At 41.7% G+C, this 13,216-nt stretch overlaps 1 pseudogene; it reads left to right on the top strand.

Annotated features, from left to right (window-relative positions):
• The first annotated feature begins 1,060 nt into the window (after positions 1-1,060).
• Positions 1,061-6,052, top strand: LOC109771994 (protein NRT1/ PTR FAMILY 4.5-like; annotated as a pseudogene).
• The last annotated feature ends 7,164 nt before the right edge of the window (positions 6,053-13,216 follow it).

A 13,216-nucleotide genomic window follows, 5' to 3' on the forward strand; every position in this document is an offset into this window, starting at 1 on the left:
TCCAATCATGTCTTATTTCACCGCCCTTTAGCTTGTTTTGTGTGGAGCGTGGTTAGGGGAGCCACTCGCATCACGTGGAATCCTGCTTCGGGAGCTGATTTGCTTTGTATCCTCTCTTCTCAGAGCGGATCAGACAAGCGTGTCCTATGGCATTGTGTTGGGGCACTGTTGGCACTTCCGTAACCACGCGGCTGACTGTATTTTCAAATGCATTCTCTTCTTACAGCAGTGGACTTCATTGGGGAAGTGTCGGGATGCTAAAGTCATGCCGCAAGTGGTGGACAAGCTTCGCCACATTCATAACATTGCACGATCCCCCGAGGATGTTGGCTAAGGCAGCGGTCCCACTTTTGGATGTTCTTTCGAGCATGCGTGCTCTTTATTTGGGCTTGCTGGCCATGTACCCCACCATTAAAACTTGTTTCTCTCATTTATTCATTAAGACCCTTGTTACTTTGTCTGGTTTGTGGGCTTTATTAATTTAAAGCCGGATGCTTCTTGCATCTTCGTTCTAAAAAGCCTAACCTGTTAACTCTTTTACTTCGTGATTGACAATTACAGCTTATTGTTTTCACCTTATGAACCAATATCTCTTGAGCACTGGTTGTTGCCTTGTTTTTGTTGCACTTCCGAGTTTTGATATTATAACTCAAAAAGTTAAGGTGCTTTCAGGCCGGGAAGTTTTCTGTTCTTAAACTTAAGATGCACTAATTCTGAGGAAGTATCTCATCAAAAGAGTGTTGCTCTACACGATTAATGAATTAAGAGCTAACTTACAAACTTTCACTCTCAAAATGATCCACGCTGATGGCAGTACCTGCTATATTTGTTGACTTCTATACTCGTTCATTGTACTTATCCCTGTTTCATTATCTTCTTAATATTAGAACGCCTGTCGAAATGCCTGAAATTCAATCAGCTAGAAGTATTAACAATTTTGGTCATAACTACTGGTCCTTGCAATAATAAACAATGGCGTAAAATTGGCAAAAGTCTTTGATTGATCAAGTTGCTGTCATCACTTCGTTGAACATGAATATCCACCTGCTTATTTATACCCCTCATTGTTCGGGATGCAACTAGAATAAGTCAGCAAATCAAGAAGAAGAAGAAGCACCATGACGATTGGGGGCTCTGTGGACTGGAAGGGAAACCCCATCGACAGAGAGGTGCATGGAGGAGTGAGAGCAGCATGGTTCATGTATGGTAAGTTCTTATTTGCAGATACATGCGCAGCGCAGGCATGCAATACCCCAGTTTCCCTTAATTTTCAAGCCTCTGGTCTAAGTTCAAAGTATTAAAGCAATTTTGCTCCTTGTTTCTCCTTGCAGTCGCGAATGTGGTTATGAACATGGTTATTGTCCCAAACCTGCTGAATCTGGTTACCTATCTCCACGGAACAATGCATATGGGGGTCTCTAGCTCTGCAACTACTGTCACCAATCTTGTTGGTGCTACATGCGGGTTTGCATTAATAGGAGCTTTCCTCTCAGACTCTTACATCGTGCGCTCCAGAACTATACTCATCTTTGGTCCATTGATGTTTCTGGTAATATGCCTGCTTGTATGTCAACTGTCTGTAGGATTCCTATTACGGAGAAGCTAATTTCCTGCCGGCAGGAATTTTACAACAGATCCGCACGACATGGATTCCGTTTATTTTGGATCGAACGGTAGCTGATAGTTCGCGAGCGAACCGCCCGTTTTTTCTTATCCTCGCGTCTTTCTCTCGCCGATATTTTCTCTCGATCCCGTATTTCTCTAGCAGTTCTCTTCCCCGTCCCGTTTTTCTCTCGCACAACCGTTCTCTTTCAAAGAAGAAGAAAAAAAATGCATTCCTAGGATTTGAACCCAAGCCATCATCAAAGATAAGCCATTGCCCTTCTACCAACTAAGCTAGGCCAGCTTCTACGTAAATAATAAGAAAGACAGTTTTTTAAGATGGAGTTTCTGCTCCTAGGTGCCAAAACGAACAGTAGAATCAAATTCAGACACGTTTTTTTGCCAACCAAGTGATTCGAACCGTGCATGATGTAGTAGTTAATTTAACTAAGCAACCATCTCACTGATGTCTTTTTTTCCTGAAGAACTAAAAGGCAATGTGCTTTTCATATCTACATGAAATTTGACTCAGATTTTTTTTTTACTAAAACGTGGTAATTTCTTTGTAAATAGTATGATTATTTAAGCACCATATACCTGATAACTTAGGTATAAGCACCGCGGTAACTTTGACTACATGAAAAAAATATTAAAAACATATACCCAATAACTTATGTGTAAATATCATGATATATACACATCCAAATCTCATAATTTAAATGCAAACACCATGGTAACCTCGACCAAATGATTTTTTGTTGTTAAAACATACCCCTGATAAATTCTGTGTAAATAACATGATCATTCAAGCACCGTAGACCTGATACCTTAGGTACAAACACCGCGATAACTTCGACCAGGTAAAAATTATTGAAAACATACACCCGATAACTTATGTGAAAATATCATGATAATATATGCATCCACACATGATAACTTAAATACAAACACCGTGCTAACCTTACCCGCCGTTTTCTGTTATTGAAACCATCCCGATAACTTCTGTGTAAATAACATGATTATTTAAGCACTGTAGACCTGATAACAGGTACAAATACCAAGGTAACTTTGAACCAGGTGAAAAAATTATTGAAAACATACACCGATAATTTTTATGTAAATAGCATGATAATGTACACATCCACATATGATAACTTACATACAAACACCCCGTTAACCTTGACTAGATGCTTTTTGTTGTTGAAAATATACCTCGGTAATTTCTATGTAGATAACATGATCATTTAAGCACTATAGATCTGATAACTTAGGTACGAACATCACAATAATTTTTGAACCAGGTGAAAAAATTGTTGAAAACATACGCCCGATAATTTCTGTGTAAATAACATGATAATATATGTATCCACACCTGATAATTTACATACAAACACCGCGGTAACCTCGACCAGATGATTTTTCGTTGTTGAAAATATACCCCGGTAACCAAAATGCATAACTTGTGTGCAAAAACAGTGGTATTTTTCGCAGCTAATAACGTAGGCTCAAACACCATAGTAAATTTTCACCGGGGGAAAAGTTGTTGAAATATATCCTGATAATCTTCGTGTAAAGTTTGCATGTTGCCCATGCTAAACTTAGCATGCTTCTCACGCTTATCAGCATTATAATGATAGAGTTGTCAACCTTTGTCATGTTATTTGTTATCAGGGCGTTATGTTGAAGTTACCATGATGGTCATGTCATAGTTATCACGCTGCTTATTCCAAGTTATCAAGACTCTTTTTTTGCTAATATGATAGAAAGAAGAAGGGTTCAAATAACCCTGTGTATGTATTGTGGACAATAAAAAAAGACGGGTGAGTTGGTTAGTGGCTCTTGTAGATAGTTGGGAGACCAAAGTTCAATTCCCCTTTTAAGCACTTTATTTCTTTTTCTCCGCTATTCTAGACTAATCGATATAAAACAAGACGAGTGAAAAAAAGTCTGTGTACCGAGGTGAGATAAAAATCGGTGGGAAGAAAATCTAGAAGAAAGAAAATCAGGGAAGCGGGAGGATCGATCGAAGGTCTTCCGGATCTGTCGCTAACAACCAGTCAACTTGTTGTTAGCACAGTCCTTCCTATTATTATGCAAGGAAAATATTCTTTCTTTATTTACATATTCGCATGTCATCTACTAAAATGAGAACCTGCCAACAATTATGTTTGAATCATAAGCGGCTCAGTGAAATAAAGAAGTGAATGAGAAACCTACTATCATCAGGTGACTTCAAAAAAAAAACTCTGCAAAATTATGAAAGTTTGATACTCTGTCTGAACGGTTGAAAGTATGCTATTAAGACTTTTCATGTCTAAGTTTGACTCTGACAACGATATGCTTCTAACTTTGACTTAAAACAGTTCAATATTTGACACTGATAGGTACCTACTCTGCCATATCCTTTGACTATGAAATCCACTTACCTTGGAGTTGAACACGTCTGCTTTAAAAAGCCTCGCATTGCATCTCCTTCTAAGACTTGCATTAATTCCATTCATAATATTTGCTTGTGGAAAATCGTAACTAGTTTTGGAAGTATATGAATATGATGCGACACAATTTACTTTTCAGCCTATACATTCTCTTAAAAACAATATCCCTGATTGCAGAATAAAGTTTAAGTTGTAAACCACATTACTTCTCCTCACTTAACTGTCCACCAGCTGACTTTGTAGGCAATTATATATGATATTAGCCATTGGTTTATTACAGTATAATTAAACATTTACGCATGTGCGCAGGGCTATGGGTTGCTCGCCCTACAAGCATACCGACCCTCGCTCCATCCTGCGCCTTGCAACACTGAAGCAGACCTAAGCAGCTGCAAAGAGGTCCATGGCCGGAACGCCACCTTGCTGTACGCAGCCTTGTACATCAGTGCATTTGGCGATGGCTGTATACGTACGTGCATACCATCCCTCGGAGCAGACCAGTTTGACCGTAAAGATCCTTCCGAGTCCCGCCAGCAGTCCAGCTTCTTCAACTGGTACACTTTCGGGGTCTCCCTTGGAGGCTTTATCGGGCTGATCCTCATAGTGTGGCTCCAGAACTACAAGGGGTGGGACGTCGGGCTTGGGGCCTGCGCCATCCTGGTTCTGTTTGGGTTGCTCGTTGTTGCTGTCGGTCTCCCTTTCTACCGCAACCAAGTGCCGGAAGGAAGCCCTCTTACTCGAATACTGCAGGTTGTGCTACTGCTACGTAGTACTTCCTGACTTAAAATATAAGATACCATTGTCAATTCTCACCAAAAGTTAACTATACAATTTTGCCTCCCCAGGTTCTTGTGGTTGCATTAAGGAACAGGAATCTTGAACTTTCTGAGAAGCTGGAAGAAGCAGAGGATAGCCGTACTGGGACTGGGACAGGGTTTGTCCAAGTACCACCTCAAAGAAAAAGTCTGAAGTAAGATTCGGTGAAATAATACCATTTTCTTAGCAGGCTACATGTCATAGAGATTACATACTAGAGATGTTTAGTTGTATTCCCTATTACAAACTCTTTCGTGCATCTGGACAGGTTCCTCGACAAAGCTTGCATCCACCACGGCAAAGACGGGGATTGGTCAGTTTGCAATGCGACGAAGGTGGAGGAGACGAAGATCGTGCTCCGCGTGCTCCCTCTCTTCTTCAGCTCCATGATCGCGTACGTATCCAACACGATCGTCTTCACGCTCACGGTGCAGCAAGGTGGCATGACCAACACAAGTCTGGGCAAGATCCACGTCTCCCCTGCGACGCTCTTCATCATCCCAATCACATTCCAGCTGATAATGCTGGCCGTCTACGACCAGTTCATCGTGCCGTTCCTGCGAAAGCGCACGGGCTACGTGGGCGGCATCGCTCATCTGCAGCGCATCGCCATAGGCTTCGCCTCCATGATACTCGCCGCGGTCATCGCAGCGGTCGTCGAGAAGAAAAGGAAGGAGGCGGTAGTGCAGATGTCCCTGTTCTGGCTCGCGCCTCTGGTTCTTCCTGCTTGGCGTGGCAGACGTGACGTCGTTCACCGGGCTCCTGGAGTTCTTCAACAGCGAGGCGCCACGGGGCATGAAGTCGATCGCCACGGCGTTGTTCTGGTGTGAGCTCGGGCTCGCGTCGTTGATGGCCACATTCCTGGTGGAAATCGTGAACAGGGCCACGAGGCACGGGCAGCAGGGAGGCTGGCTCGAGGGGAAAAGCTTGAACAACAGCCGTCTTGACCTGTTCTACTGGGTTGTGGCTGTTGTCGGGTTGCTTGGTTTCTTGAACTACCTTTACTGGGCGAAGAAGTATGTATACCAGCACAATCCACGCATCGCTGAGCCGTCGGTTGACGAGGACTCACCTTGAAATTTCGGATTCACGATGCAATAGATTAGATGACTTCTTCGGTAGGCCTCCTTTAAGAAGTTTAAAATTTTCAATGCAAATCGACCGTGGAGATTGGAACTTACCTTTGATGAAAAAACTGTGGTCGTGCTGATCCCGTAAAAAAATTTACAGCCTCATATATGCAGTTTTCGAGCCGTTTTTTGAGGGAACCAGTAAACCGGTCAACGCCGGAGCACGGGCCTTGCGACGCCGCGCACGAGCAGCGAGTAGGCGAGGAGCTGGCTGGCCGGAGCATCACCGGAGTACGCGGCGGCCAGAGCGTCGCCGGAGAAGGCGGCAAGCCAGAGCGGCGCCGTTTTGGCTGGCCGGAATTCAAGTTTGTCCATGCTTGCGTTCCTGGAAAAGAAGAAGCATGGAGAGAAAAGTAAGAGAAAAACTTTTACTATATGGGTTTACGGTTTACGGGATCTGTTTCGCTCGATACCCCGCGGTATACTATTTTTACAAGACGTGCTTTTGCGGGATTTGCTTGAGATGCTCTAAGGGCATCTTTAGCAGACCCCCTTCCTATAATTTCAAAACTTATTTTCTATAAGAGAAAAACTACTTTATTCCAGAAAAACTACTTTTTAGGGATTAAACTTTTCTTCATCTAGCAAATCCTCTAAAACTTAATCCCCCAAAAATTTATTGGCCCATTCATCCAACCATTTTCAAACTTATCACGATATATAAAGCCAAAACTTGAGAATTCAAGACCACACAATTCAAATACATATCAAAGTTAATACTTTCAACTTAACCATTCAAATTCAATTAGAACATACGATCCAAAGGAACTAACAGTCCAAACAAACATGATAAAGGCACAAAAATGGCTGTAAAAGTTGGCTTGTCCCATGATGTAGTAGCACGAAAATCAGTTAAAATTGCAAAGGTACCTGATCTCCTTTTTTTATTTCTGTTTATGGTCTCTTCAACTATGGAGAAGCTATTTTTTCAAAGAGAAATTTGGTGAGGGGGAAAGGGAAAGTCAAGGAGGGAGGATCTGAACAGGAGGAGAAAAGGATCACCTCTTTTTTCACCCTTGTTGGTGCTGCCTATACTTTCTCGTCTGGATTCATGTTTTAGTTGCACACATTTACAGCAAAAGTTGGCTTTGGATTCATGTTTAGTTGCACAAATATATGTTTATTTTTGCACAGACAACACACATCTATGTCTGGGTGTGTTGGTTGCACACAGTTACAACAAAAGTTGGCTTTTGGATCCATGATTAGTTTGCACATCTCTTTTCTAGTCTTGGCTGTTTGGTTGCACACATAGCAGGAAAAGTTGGTTTGGGATCCATGTTTTAGTTGGCAGAAATATAGGCTTCTATTTGCACACATGGCATAAAAAGGTTTCTTTTGGAACCCATGCTTTTTTAGTTGCGCAAATATGTGCTTCTTTCTACATAAACAGTACATCCAGTCCATATTTTCTAGTATTTGGCCGTTTGGTTGCACATATTGCACAAAAGTTGGCATTGTTGGAACTGTGATTAGCTGCACAAACAGGAACATCCAGTCCATGTTTCTAGTTTGGGCTATTTGCAAAACTACTCCCTTGTGTCTATTTGCACACATCCAGGCAAAAGTTGGTTTTACTACAGGGTCTAGTTGCACAGAGTGGTGTTTAATTAAACAGAGATCAAATTTTCTCTTTTTTTGTTACTTCCTTGTGTCTATTTGCACACATCCAGGCAAAAGTTGGTTTTACTATAGGGTATAGTTGCACAGAGTGGTGTTTAATTACACAGAGATCAGATTTTCTCCTTTTTTTGGCTTCCTGTTTTGCTACTCCCTCCAACTATGGAGAAGATCGGTGACAGATCCACAGGCAAGGTGAAGGGAAAGTGAAGAAGATGAAGGGAAAGTGGAGAAGAAGGAGACCCATGGAGGAGGAAGTGTGGACGAGGAGGCGTGGGAGGCTTTTTCTAGAGAGTAGTGGGGTCACGTGATCGCGATTGGGCCTTGTTTTCTGTTTGTTGGACTCGTCTGGCTGGCGGCCGCTCGCGAGCGCTACCGAGCCAACGGATTTTGCGGGGCGGAAGGAGGCCTTCCTTTCTCGGAATGGGGGGACAGGAATTTTCTTTTTCTGGCCGGCCGCTCGCTACCGCTAGCGAGCCAACGGCCGCCAGCCAGACGCGTCCATGAAAATGATGACGCGCATCTTATCTCGGCTTGTTAGCCATATCTAGGCACAACTGCAGCGGCCACGCATGGCCAATAGCGATAACGTCCCCGGTCCGGAACGGTGGCTGTTGACCGGGCTATCTAATGATGAAATGATAAGTATCTCGATTTTTATAGGAAAAGATATGCAATTGAAAGCATAGCATAAAAAAATCATTGAATCTAGGCTAATATTTTTTTTTAAATGTGATTGATTGATTCTTATCCTATATAAGAATAGGAATCCACGCAAATGACCAATGGTGGCCGGGCTCCAGTGAGCTTGTTTTTAAAAAAACATGTTTCCATAGCGCAAAATAAATTGGCAAAAATTGTAAATACAGAAATACTCCCTCCGTTCCTAAATATAGGTCTTTCTAGATATTGCAACAAATGACTACATACGGAGCAAAATGAGTGAATCTATACACTAAAATATGTCTATATACATCCGTATGTTATTGTCCATTTGAAATCACTAAAAAGACTTATATTTAGGAACGGAGGGAGTACAAGTTTAACACATCCGAGAAAAGTTTCATAACATTATACTTTCACACGTGGCGTACCAAAACAAGGCAAATATGTATTTTCAAAATGGGCCGACTTTTGTTTTTGTTGGGCCGTTTGTCTTTTTTGTACAGCATACATCGCAATATTTTCAAACGGTTTTTTACGCATTTGTGCAGAAAACACATAAGGTTCCATCGAAAGAAACAATTTTTTGAAACATTTAAATATGATTTCGTTTTTCTTTTTTGAAAAAGGGGCTCCATGGACATCCCTGAGTGGTGTTTCTTAAACATCTTCGAGTTGTTGCGTTCCCCCTTAGTCTTCCGGGTAATAAAATATTTCCCAAGAAAACATTGTTTGGGTGACAAACACTTGTCATATTGTTCAAGCTACTCACCATTGTGGAACAATAATACTCTAATATTTCTTTTGGATATCACGGAATTTTCTTTTAAGAATTGAGCGTGAGCTCGTCCAACATAAGAAGTCACTTAACATACGCTTCACAACCTCGAATTTTATGAAATGGAAATAGTGACTTTTCTCATTCCATGTCTCGTATCGTGTCCTATTTAGAGAATTAGATTATACCCTTCATAGTGTGGAAGCCAGTATTTTGCTTTATTTAGAGCATGACCCAAAATGATAAGTCATCAATAAAACCATCTGCAATAAGGTTCAATTGGGTCAACCAGACAGACCATTTCTTTGAGGCGTTCTCAGAAGCATGAGCTGCAAAACTATTAAGAAAATTTTACATATCACTAAACTCCTAACTCAAATACATGGATTGATGGATCCATGTGTGTAAGTGCATCTAGTGCCTTTTAGTGATTTTGGTGTATTGAAGACTTATAGGTTAAGGGACTAATGCGTTTGTGAGTGTATACAGGTCTATAAGTCTATGAGGAGTTTGATATTTACAGAGAAAGTCGACCCTTAAAAATGAATGTCTTCAACTGAAGACTTTGGATTTTTGAAGACTTTGAAATTGAAGAAATTGGTGTGACCGTGAAGACTCTATATTCATGCGAGGAATATGAAGCGTGAAGACTTTGTTTTCGTAGTTTCGTTTTTCTCTTTATTTAGTCATAGGAAACACCGTACTATTAAAGGGGGTCGAGTAAAAACTAAGGAAAAGTTTCCAAGTGATGCTCATCTTAAATCCTACACCTACCAATCCCTTCGAGTGAAGCCATTGGAAATCTCATGCAGTTCAGTCAATTTCTTCAGTGACAGAGACGAAGTTCTTCTGGTCTCTGAGGAATTTGTTCTGACTGAGGTGTTAGGAATTTGCCAGTGCGGATTGCCTACAAGTGAGGAACATGATAGCCCTGAGGAATTTGATAGTCAAATTTCCGACCAATGCTGTGCTATGCGCCAGCTGTCCCAAAATATCTACCCACCTAACGGTCATATCATTGAAGGGCATTTATGTCTTATCATGTCGGGCTGCTCCCTAGGCTATAAATAGCCGCCCCCTACAACCACTAGCTGGTTGGCTGCTCCGAGAGAAACCGACACTTGTCATTGAGAGCATGCCATCCTCCAAGGACTTTGAGCGAAAATCATCAAGTGAGGAAAACCCAAACCCAAACACCTACAAACCCAAAGTGATTGAGCATCACTGAAGAGATTGATCTTGTGTGGATCCGACGCTTGTTACCTTTGAATACTGTGCATCTTCCAGACGGTTAGGCATCATGGTCTAGAGCATCCAAGAGGAAATTGTGGATCGCCGAGTGACCGAGTTTGTGAAGGTTTGGAAGTCACCTAAAGACTTACCACGAGTGATTGGGCGAGGTTTGTGTGACCTTAGCTCAAGGAGAATACGGTGAGGACTGTGTGTCCTCAGGTTTAAATACCTAGCCGCTCCAACCAGGCGTACAACTGTCACAGCAGTTGGAACTGGTCTACCAAATCACTGTCTTCACCAAGCCTACTGGTTTTATTTCCTCAACCCTACCATTTCCTTATTACTGTGTTGTGTGCTTGTTCATATCTGTTCGAAGACTTTGACTGAAGACTTTCTCAATTTTCGTAGTCCAATTTCTTAAGTCTGTTTGTCTTCATCCTGTTTATCATGTGCTTACGCTTTCTGTACTCTGTGTTTGTTTTCATTTCATCATGATGTCTATGCTTATGTTATGTTATGACTGCATCTGAGTACTTATTCCGCTGCAAGTAGTTATTCGCTTAGGAATTTCCTCACCCTGAAATTCCTCAGTGAAGAATTCATAAAAATCGCCTATTCACCCCCCTCTAGTCGACTTAACGCACTTTCAATTGGTATCAGAGCAAGGTACTCCCTTGTTCTGTGCGATTTTGGTTTAACCGCCTGTAGTTTTAATTATATCGACCGCAGGAATGAAGACTGTGTCATGCCCCATCTTTGACGGTCATGATTATCCCAAGTGGAAGGCCATGATGAAGAAGCGACTCATGGCGATGAACAGCGAGTTGTGGACCGTCACTGAGATTGGACTTATCGATCTGTGCAAGATGGCGGAGGCTGATGACATTCGCAAGTACACTCTTCTCAACCTCACGGCGAAGGACATCATCTGCTCCTGTCTATCTAAAATTAGTCCAGGAACATTATGCATCTCAGTCATGCGAAGCTTATCTGGGACCGACTCTCTGAGGTCTATGAAGGTCATAGAATTGACCGTGATCCCTGGTTTGAGGATTTTATGGTATCACGCAAGGCTATGACTTTCGAGCCAGAATCATCATCCTCTGCACCATGCCTTATGGCAAAAGGTGCCAAGGTAAAGGAATGCTACCTATCTGAATCCAGTGATGATGAATCTGGTGACGAATTTGGGCCTAGCTATACCAAACTTGCTTCCCTAGCCACTAAACAACAAAGAGCTTTGAAAAACTTCAAAATATGCTTAATGAGAACGATGATATGTTGGGTGAAGAAATGGATCGCACCAAAACCTTGACTGAAAATCTTCAGAGACTTCAGTCCAAGTTTGACAATTTTCAAAGTCATCATAACATTCTCCTATCTGATCATGAGAAGCTTTCTTATGAATTTCTTCAAAGAAAGGAAGATCTTGAGAAGCTAAGGGAGAGTTATGAAGATCTTCAGAAGGAGCGTGATTCATTACTTGCTCAACAAATCAGCGCTGCTCAGGAAGAATTTACTCCTCCATGTTTGAAGTGCATTGAACGTGAATCTGCTAATTCTTCACCTGAATGTTGAAATGCTTCTACTGCTACAAATTCTTCACCTGTCTCTGCTATCACTAATTCCTCATCTAAGGATATTGCTAGTATCACTGACAATGCAGTGCTGAAGGAATTGTATATGACAGGCATGTACAAAAGCCTCAAAGGGCATTAGACTCTTTGTGATGTGCTTAAAAGAAGATTCTCAACAGAAACCCTAGGAAAGAAGGTATTGCCTTTGAGAGGAAACTCAATGCTGATGGAACATATGGAAGCCTCAGCAGTACCCCAAAACCTCATGGGTTGCTGCAAAGGGACCTCTAGTAGATCCATCTACATTATCTGGCTTTACATGTGAATCTCCTCATTCTTCTGATGAGTCATTTGACTCCAACTATAAGTCGTTCAAAAATCAGAATGGTGAAGTATTTGCTAGATATGTTGGCACTAACTGCAGGAACAGTTCCCCTATGAAGAAAATCTGGGTTCCCAAAAGGTTCCTTGAAAGTCTTCAGGTGAATGTCATCATGACACCACCTGTGAAGAATAGGAACCCCAGATCAAATTCTTCATATGGATCCAAGTCCTCATACGGACCAAATTCCTCACATGGATCAAATTCCTCAAAAGGATCAAAGTCCTCATATGAACATCATCGTGCTAATACTTCTGTTTCGCAGGGAAGATCTAAGGACTATGAATATGTGCATTATTCCTCAAACCATTATGTTCATAAGTCCTCGAAGAATTTCTCTACTTATTCATATGCTTACCTAACTCCTCTTATGTGAAACGAAGTGGACTGGCTTCTATGCCACCTTTCTCTTATGGAGCTCGCAGAATGATGAACTCTTTGCCACCCCTTCAAATGTGGGTGGTGAAGAAAAAGAACTAATCTCTTATGCAGGGTCAGGTCTCCAGACGTACTTAAACGTCTGAAGAATTTGCTGGAGACCTGAAAATGCTTGAAAGGACGCAAGCTAATCATGAAGAAATGAATTCTCATTTCTCACGTCCTCATACTGCTATATCTGTTTTATTGCTTGATGAAATTGATCTGATGAATTTGATGTCATATTCTTCACTGATGAAGTATATGAGTTCGTAAGCTGCACTAATTCATCTGCAGGATGATCAACCCAAAGCCACTGAGTGAGTCCTCGATAGTGGATGTACAAACCACATGTCTGGTGGCAAGAATCTATTGATGGACGATCCCTTATCTCCATCGCATCTGAAGCATATCACCTACGCTGACAAAGGCAAAAGCAAGGTATTGGGTCTAGGTAAGGTTGCGATCTCAAAGGATCGACACATGGACAAAGTCATGCTTGTCGAATCCTTAGGATTCAACCTCATGTCAGTCTTAATGCTTTGTGATCTTGATATGGTTGT

Source organism: Aegilops tauschii, chromosome 2 (assembly GCF_002575655.3).
Source record: "Aegilops tauschii subsp. strangulata cultivar AL8/78 chromosome 2, Aet v6.0, whole genome shotgun sequence".
NCBI classification, from domain to species: Eukaryota; Viridiplantae; Streptophyta; class Magnoliopsida; order Poales; family Poaceae; genus Aegilops; species Aegilops tauschii.